Source organism: Neoarius graeffei, chromosome 25, assembly GCF_027579695.1.
Source record: "Neoarius graeffei isolate fNeoGra1 chromosome 25, fNeoGra1.pri, whole genome shotgun sequence".
In the NCBI taxonomy this organism is placed as follows: domain Eukaryota; kingdom Metazoa; phylum Chordata; class Actinopteri; order Siluriformes; family Ariidae; genus Neoarius; species Neoarius graeffei.
In genome coordinates this window covers 49,938,426-49,947,861 of record NC_083593.1, presented here as the reverse complement: position 1 = coordinate 49,947,861, position 9,436 = coordinate 49,938,426, and the positions used below count along the sequence as shown (strand labels likewise).

The 9,436-nt window shown below is 40.3% G+C and overlaps 1 protein-coding gene across 2 annotated transcripts in view; it reads right to left on the bottom strand.

Moving 5' to 3' along the window:
* The window catches only part of itga1 (integrin, alpha 1), a 173,375-nt gene that overhangs the window by 110,183 nt on the left and 53,756 nt on the right, over nucleotides 1-9,436 (bottom strand). The gene's annotated exons all lie outside the window — the stretch shown is intronic.

The following is a 9,436-nucleotide window of genomic DNA, read 5'->3' as shown; positions in this document are numbered from 1 at the left end:
TATTTTGATGCAAATCTGGATATGTATGTAGATCCGGGATCAAGATATGTATGTCCAGGAATTTTTGTTTATTCCCAACATAACTCAAAAAGTCGTGAATGGATTTTGATGAAATTTGGAGGAAAGCCATGGGCCAAGGAACAATTGATTCAATTTTGATACAAGTCTGGATATGTATGTGGATCTAGGATTTTTTTTTTGTCTCTTCCCAACATAACTCAAAAAGTAGTGAATGGATTTGGATGAAATTTGGTGTACAGCAGACCTGGGCATTTTCCGGCCCACGGGCCGCATGCGGCCCTTTGGTTCATTCTGACTGGCCCGCGTAAGGTTAATTAGAAATTACAAAATAAACGTATTTCCTAATTTTACCTCATGCATGGACTGAATGTGCATTGCTTTTATTTTGAAGTTGTGTTCAACAAAAACGCAATGCGCACGACATGAAATCCCACGAAACCTAATCCCGCAATAACTACTTCCGTAATTTGTCCAGACCAACCACAAACTTGTACGTCATCCTTCAAACGGTCCAGCCAATCACATAGTGTGACGTCACCAGCAGGCGCCGGAGCCGATCTGTAGATCTGATTCCTACACCGAATGGACTGATGATCATCTGTCAGCTGTGCTTCGCATCTCCACCTCAGACATTCAGCCTGACTTTGATGCACTCGTTAAAGACCAACAGAGACTAGATTTCTCTCATTGAACAAATAAAAAACACCAAATGAGGTGATTAGACTACAAATGTGGGCATCATTATTATAATATGATGTATCCTGTTTGATATTTGGAGTAGAAAGACAATATTGTGATGTCTTTATTGTGTTTTGGGGGTGAATGTGACTGAAAAAAAATGGTACAAATGTTCACATTTTGTTAACCATTGTTTTGGGAAATTTGATTGAATAAATGACATTTTTTGTAAGGCAACCTCGTTTTTTCCATACTCTTACCAGTCTTAGCAGCTTGTAAAAACAATGATATTTATTGCTTTATATAAAGAAATACAATTAATATTATGCAGAATTTAGTTCAGCCTTTTGGTCCGGCCCTCCACAAAATTTTCTGTTTCTCATGTGACCCCATGGAAAAAATAATTGCCCACCCCTGGTGTACAGCTTTAGTATTATGCTCAATTCAAGTGATTTGATTTTGATGTTGATAACGTGGCTTGGCGGAGATATCCACTCTACCGAATGCCCTTCTAGTTCTTTATGTTATAGCAGCTGTAAACAGTCCTTCCGTTACCATTCTCTCTTTTTTCCTTCCTCTTCAACGTATTAAGACTAATACTTCACTCCTGTCGAGGATGGCCCCATATGTACAGCCCCTGATCCATCCTGGTGCCCTACTTCTGGCTGCAGTTCTCATCTCTTCACTCCTGTTGAAGATGATGGCCCCATATGGACAGAATTAAGATACTGTTGGTTTGTTTGATGTTTGTTTGTTCCCAATGTAGTTTAAAATATAGTGAACGAATTTTGTCTCTTCCCAACATAACTCAAAAAGTAGTGAATGGATTTGGATGAAATTTGGTGTACAGCTTTAGTATTATCCTCAATTCAAGTGATTTGATTTTGATGTTGATAACATGTGGCTTGGTGGAGATATCCACTCAGAGGTTTCAGTTTCGAAAACTGGAAGGGGTAAGAGCAGAATAATATAAAGCACAGACACTTGGTATGTTTTATTTCTGAGATTTTTAAATTGTTCATTTTTGGATTACGTTTCATTTTTGTGGCTACTGCCTCATAGATTAGATACACACACTACCGTTCAAAAGTTTGGGGTCACCCAGACAATTTTGTGTTTTCCATGAAAAGTCACACTTTTATTTACCACCATAAGTTGTAAAATGAATAGAAAATATAGTCAAGACATTTTTCTGTCCATTTTGAGCATTTAATCGACCCCACAAATGTGATGCTCCAGAAACTCAATCTGCTCAAAGGAAGGTCAGTTTTATAGCTTCTCTAAAGAGCTCAACTGTTTTCAGCTGTGCTAACATGATTGTACAAGGGTTTTCTAATCATCCATTAGCCTTCTGAGGCAATGAGCAAACACATTGTACCATTAGAACACTGGAGTGAGAGTTGCTGGAAATGGGCCTCTATACACCTATGGAGATATTGCACCAAAAACCAGACATTTGCAGCTAGAATAGTCATTTACCACATTAGCAATGTATAGAGTGGATTTCTGATTAGTTTAAAGTGATCTTCATTGAAAAGAACAGTGCTTTTCTTTCAAAAATAAGGACATTTCAAAGTGACCCCAAACTTTTGAACAGTAGTGTATGCGATATTTACTGTATGGACATGGGATCAGAAAACTATTTTATTTATAAGCAGTAGCCACATGTACTCATGGGGTACCAATTTTTTTTCCTTCATATTCATCATAAGTGCTACTGGGCGAGGTTTGTTTTGCCTGGCAACACTTGTTTATTATGGCTTACTACTTACTGTTCATAGTATTTTTTTAACATTGAAACATTTCATTTCATTATTTTTAAGCCATTTTTGGTCTACAGCATTTCTTTACATGTGCCAAGACTTTTGCATAGGACTGACGGTCAGAGTTGCCGATGAGACCGTTGAGATCAGACTTAAGAATTCAACATGCTGTGGTAGAATTACAGAAATCCCGTCAACTTCAGGATACTTTTCTAAATACATTTGACTGAATAGATCAATAATGTTTGAGTGAACATACATACAGAGGAAGGTAGAAATACAATCAGGTTTACCCAGGAGGAGAAATTAGCATTGATGAGTGCTTCAAATAGACTGGTACCAAAATCCAGAATTGTGACACCCAAAGGCATTTTTGAGACAAAGTCGGCAAACAGTCTTATTTTGTCAATTTGGGTGTGCCGAATTCAAATTTGCAATATACCGAGCTCTATTTGACCTCTGTTGACCTCTAGAGGTCATTGAACGTTGGGCCTGTAAACGTCTCAGCTGAACCCAGTTTCTCAGCTTTCTAAGGAATGAAATGTACTAAAATGATTAATGAAGTTAGCAAATGGCCTTGTTTGTTAAATGTTTGGGTGCTGAATTCATTTTTCATTTGTAAAACGACATATGACCTCTGATAACCTCAAGGTCATTAAACTTGGCCTATAGGCCTATGCGTTTAACGGCATTTTTAAACTGACTTTACTCCCCCAAAAAGAATATGAACAGACAAAAAACAAATAGAAAGGAACAAATACAACATTAAATGCCAGTCCATGTACATGTGACATGCACTACGTTCACACTGCAAGGCTTAATGCTCAATTCCGATTTTTTGTGAAATCCGATTTTTTTGTGAGGTCGTTCACATTAACAAATATATGCGACTTGTATGTGATCCTCAGTATGAACGAAAAGCGACCTAAAAGTGTTCCGCATGCGCATTGCAGGATACGACGATGTCACACGCAGTGAGCATGGCCAGTGTTTACGGAAGTAACCTAAAGTTTCCTGTGTATGACCGTAGCCAGCATGGAGTACCTGGCGATGATGCAGTTGTTGTTGCGACGGAGCCAGAACATGCACAATAGCCTGATGTTAAGGAGGAGGTTGAGAAGGAAGAGGGCAAGGGTTTTGGCTCAGGCGTTCTGCGGGGTAGTGACTGCAACCTCCGTTCAAAGGAACGTGTGGGTGCGGAGTCGCAGCCAGGAATGGTGGGATGTAGATGTGCTTCGCTCCTTCACCGACACGGAGTTCATTAACAACTTAAAAATAGTGACGTTTGTGGCTTGTTGATGACGTGTAAGTCGGATGAATGCGACCTGGTGATTCAGACTGAAGTCGCATATGAAAAGATCGGATAGGAATCGGAATTAGGACCACATATCCAAACGGCCTGGGTCGGATTTGAAAAAATCGGATCTGTGTCGTTCATATTGTCAATAAAAGATCGGATACAGGTCACATATGGGCGAAAAAATCGGATTTGAGTCACTTCAGCCTGCAGTGTGAACGTAGTGTTACTTTTCACAATGAGAATGCCTAGGCGATCACCTTACATAACATTGCATTACATTTAGCGGTTATTGTTTATACAAAGCTACTGAAAAAAGGACAGATTCAGCAGCATACAAAATGTGGGGGCGTACAGGGGATACAGGTTAATCAGGGTTAGTATATATGAGAGTTTTTTTCTTTGTTGTTTGTTTTGTTTTAAACGGGGTAAAGCCTTTACAAAAAACAAACAACAAAGAAAAAAACTCTCATATATACTAACCCTGATTAACCTGTATACCCTGGATGCCCCCACATTTTGTATTCTGCTGAATCTGTCCTTTTTTCAGTAGCTTTGTATAAACAATAACCGCTAAATGTAATGCAATGTTATGTAAGGTGATCGCCGAGGCATTCTCATTGTGAAAAGTAAGTCACATGTACATGGACTGGCATTTAATGCTGTATTTGTTCCTTTCTATTTGTTTTTTGTCTGTTCATATTCTTTTTGGGGGAGTAAAGTCAGTTTAAAAATGCCGTTAAATGCATAGGCCTATAGGCCAAGTTTAATGACCTTGAGGTTATCAGAGGTCATATGTCGTTTTACAAATGAAAAATGAATTCAGCACCCAAACATTTAACAAACAAGGCCATTTGCTAACTTCATTAATCATTTTAGTGCATTTCATTCCTTAGAAAGCTGAGAAACTGGGTTCAGCTGAGACGTTTACAGGCCCAACGTTCAATGACCTCTAGAGGTCAACAGAGGTCAGATAGAGCTCGGCATATTGCAGATTTGAATTCGACACACCCAAATTGACAAAATAAGACTGTTTGCCGACTTTGTCTCAAAAATGCCTTTAACTCCTTAAATAAGCACTTTTTTGAATTTTGGTACCAGTCTAGAACAGTGATCATTTTATTAACTCTTCTTCAGGCTACTAAGTCCATCCATCCATTGTCCATAACTGCTTATCCTGTGTAGGGCTGACACATAGGCTACATCCACACGACAACGGCAACGAGATTTTATTTAAAAAAATATCGCGTCCACATGGGCAACGGATCAGTAAAATATCAGGTACATATGGCAACGCAACGCTTGCTGAAAACGATGCAATACACATGCCACACCTCTACGTGCGCTGTAAGACAGTCCCATCGGAGACACCAGAACAATAGAAGAAGTAGGACGCATGCGCATAAACCCCTTCTTCTACCCGGCATGAAGCACTCACAGGAACAAACACACAACAACAAGAAGAAGATGGCTGCGACTACGCGAGGAAATCGTGCCTTCTGTGTGTACAAATTAGTTTTATTCGTGTGCATAGTTTTATATAACTTAATTTTCTTATTGTGTGTGAACATTTTGAAAAGCATTTTTATATAATTTTTATAACGTTTTATATTGTGTGTGAACATTTTGAAAAGCACTCTTATCCAATAAAAAAAAAAAGAAATTCAAGAAATGGTTCAGTTACTTGTTTATTTAAAAGAAAAGCTGTATACAAAAGTGAATGCAATGCAGTGGTTCATACAAAACAGCGAGAGTGCTGCTTGTTCTAGTCATGCGGTCGTGACGTCATCGTAAACAAATCCGTTCTACTCATCCAGACGGCTTCGCAACGGCGCCGTTGCCAGATTTTTCCACTCTGGAACCCGTTCTCAAAAAATATCGTTTCGGGGCACCCAAAACGCCGGTGCCGTGTGGACGCCAGGCCGAAACGATAAACAATTTTATCAGATTCACCTGAATCCGTTGCCGTGTGGACAGCCTCATAGAGACAAACAGCCATTCATACTCACATTCACACCTACGGTCAATTTAGAGCCACCAGTTAACCTAACCTGCATGTCTTTGGACTGTGGGGGAAACCGGAGCACCCGGAGGAAACCCACGCAGAGACACGGGGAGAACATGCAAACTCCACACAGAAAGGCTCCTGTCAACCACTGGGCTCAAACCCAGAACCTTCTTGCTGTGAGGCGACAGTGCTAACCACTACACCACTGTGCCGCCCACTTCCAAATCCTGAGTTCCCAATCCAGATGTGTCCTCCAGAGACCTCAATCATCCCCCCATTGACAAGAACAGCATCCGAATCTGACCACCAAATGATGCAATGCTCCTGCTGCTCATGTCAGCTTTCATCCCTGCATCCTCCCTGGAGCAGATTCACAAGTTCATGTTTTGTCACACACCCACACACAGACACACACCCTGACACTCCCTAAAAAATGCTGATTTCAAGCAGATCTCGCTCAGACACACACCTAAACAAAAACACTCGCCCACGCTGAGTTCAGGAGACAATGATTAATCGCAGAGAAACTAAAAATACACATGTTCGTGTAGATCATTTAACAAACACAAAGGAATGTAATCCAGCGATTCAGAGTCTGTAGAGAGACTGCAGGAAACAGGGACTGATGGCGTGTTTTTAATGAAATACAATCATGCTGAAATTTCTGAATGTCTTTTCCAGACAGGCTACAAAATTTACAGATGAATATTATAACTGTTAGTGCCTTCAAATAAAACTCACCAATCAGAAAAAACAGTGACTAAACAACTAGGCCTGTCACTATTATTACTATTAGTATAATTAATCATGAGCTGAATTAATACAGGCGGCACGGTGGTGTAGTGGTTAGCGCTGTCGCCTCACAGCAAGAAGGTCCTGGGTTTGAGCCCCGGGGCCGGCGAGGGCCTTTCTGTGTGGAGTTTGCATGTTCTCCCCGTGTCCGCGTGGGTTTCCTCCGGGTGCTCCGGTTTCCCCCACAGTCCAAAGACATGCAGGTTAGGTTAACTGGTGACTCTAAATTGAGCGTAGGTGTGAATGTGAGTGTGAATGGTTGTCTGTGTCTATGTGTCAGCCCTGTGATGACCTGGCGACTTGTCCAGGGTGTACCCCGCCTTTCGCCCGTAGTCAGCTGGGATAGGCTCCAGCTTGCCTGTGACCCTGTAGAAGGATAAAGCGGCTAGAGATAATGAGATGAGCTGAATTAATACACTTCATACACTCACCGGATACTTTAATAGGAACTTGTTCTTGATTCTAAGATCCCTGTTCTTGGCTGCAGGAGTGGAACCCAATGTGGTCTTCTGTTTTCTGTTGGATGCTGAGATGCTTTTCTGCTCACCACGGTTGTAAAGAGTTGCTATGAGTTATTATATCCTTCCTGGCACAAAAGCTCGAACCAATCTGGCCATTTTCCCAATCAACAAGGCATTTGTTTCCACCCACAGAACTGTCGCTCACTCGCTCGATGTTTTTTGTTTTTCGTACCGTTCTGTGTAAACTCTAGAGACAGTAGATCAGCAGTTTCTGAAATACTCAAACCAGTCCATCTGGTGTTGGTGCCATTTCGGAAACTGCTGATCTCCTGGGGTTTTCACCCACAACAGTCTCTAGAATCACATTTTTTTTTTTTTAGCACTAACCAGGTTTTACTTTGGGGCGTATACAGTACTTTCATTCACAATAGGAAGATATAGAAGTGCAAGTTATTATTTTTTTTGTAAACTAAGCACCTCTGACAGGATCCTTTATCCGTCAAAAATGTCCTCTCCGGAAATCACTCTCCATATGGCGAGGTCGTAGATGATTTTTGAAGAAAATATTTGCTCTTTTGAACCAGAATACTCTGTTGTTGCTCAGTAAAAAAAAACAGGGCTTGAAACAGGTGCAAAATAAATTTGCAGCGGAGCTTCCCACATGGTTGAAATGTGAAAGTCAAAAAGTGGCCTCTCCGGGAAACCACAAGGATCAACACCACTTCAGTTATTATTACAGTTAGCAACATGTCAAACATCGCTGTACAGCATGTACTTGAAAACTTGTACTTCAAAACCACAGACATTTCAACCGTTTTTCACTTTGTATCCCTCACTCTTGTCGACTATAAGAAAGTTAGTCAGTTTTAGAAATACACTACTGTTTCTCAGCACAAGTAACACACCCAGTATATGATCTGTAGCTCTGAAATTCTGCAGTAAATTTCCATCTCAAAAGGTCATTCTTGGCATTTTTTCTACTATTATGGACCTGAAAATTTTCCCCTGATTGTGAAACAGCTCGTATTGTTCTTTTCCCAGCAAACACAATGTGCATTTCTTTCCAGATAAGGATATTTCTTTGTGCACCAAACTGGCAGCATTTCCAATACTACTGTAATTTGAAGAACAGAAGTCTTATTTGATGTGTGTGAAGATAAACATCCTGAAAACGTCTTTAAATAAAAACGCGCACAATTTTAAAACCTCCACCTGTAAAATACTTGCAAGTGCTTTTGTTGTTTTTAAGCTGTTATTTGCCATTTCTGTTCTGTTCAGGTTTACTCACACGACAAAATCAACAGTCGATGGAGATCATGCTGAGACTCTGCACGTGATCTGCTCAAACACACTCAGGTTTATTTCAGGACTTAAAGTGCATATTCTGGACCAATTTTGTTTTTTTTTAATATGAAAGTATGTCCCTTTACACACTCATCCAGAAGGGTAATTTTGCACAAGGCCATCTGTCTACAGCAGAAAAAAATAAAATAATAAAACGCGTCTGGAAAAATCCCAAGGGAGTCTGGAGCCAGATTCGTGACGTCACCTGCGGAAGCGCCAGCAGGCTGCGAGAGCTTACACGGTTTCAGTGCACAGCCTGTGTAGACCAAGCGCTCCCATTTCTCCCTCATTGTCCGGTCTTTTGGGAAACGATGAGTACTAATCCCATCAAGATTGGTGTTGCTACACCCTCCTACGATACATCTGTTAACCATTTTAATAATTACGCGATAATGTTGAAGAAATTTGCAGAAAACCACCAGGTCGTTTTCTCATAAACAAACCAGCGCTGACGTAGGATTCAGAAGGAGGCGTCCCACACGCGATGTCACGAAAATCAATGTTTGCCGGGAAATCCAAATGCCAAGTTTTTTCAGAGGCGGACCAATTCGCCTCAAATGGCTTGATTTCAACTGAATTTTTCTGGTGTTGCACAAGGTAAAAAAAAAAATTGCACAAAATGCAAAATGTGACAGATATCTGACCAAAGTTTAATATAAAATAGGATAATTACATTGATCTTGCTCCTGAATTTACCTGTGATATGCACTTTAACACACATTGAAATCTCTCCACCAAACGCCATCACACTTCACCAGAGGTGGACAAAGTACCCAACTTCATTACTTAAGTCAAAGTACAGATCCCATTGGTCAAATGTTACTCTGATACAAGTGAAAGTTGTCCAGTCAAATTTTTACTTAAGTTAAAGTACTGAAGTACTTGCTTTTCAAAATACTTAAGTATTAATAGTACATTTTCTGTCAATGCATCGTTGTATTATTGCCATAATGCTTACAAAACCTAATGCCGCAACCAAGGACAGAAATGCGAATTCACAAAATGAACACATGCTGTGCCATCATGGTGGTTTAACGTTAAGCTAGCTAGTCAGTGAAACTCCACCTGACAT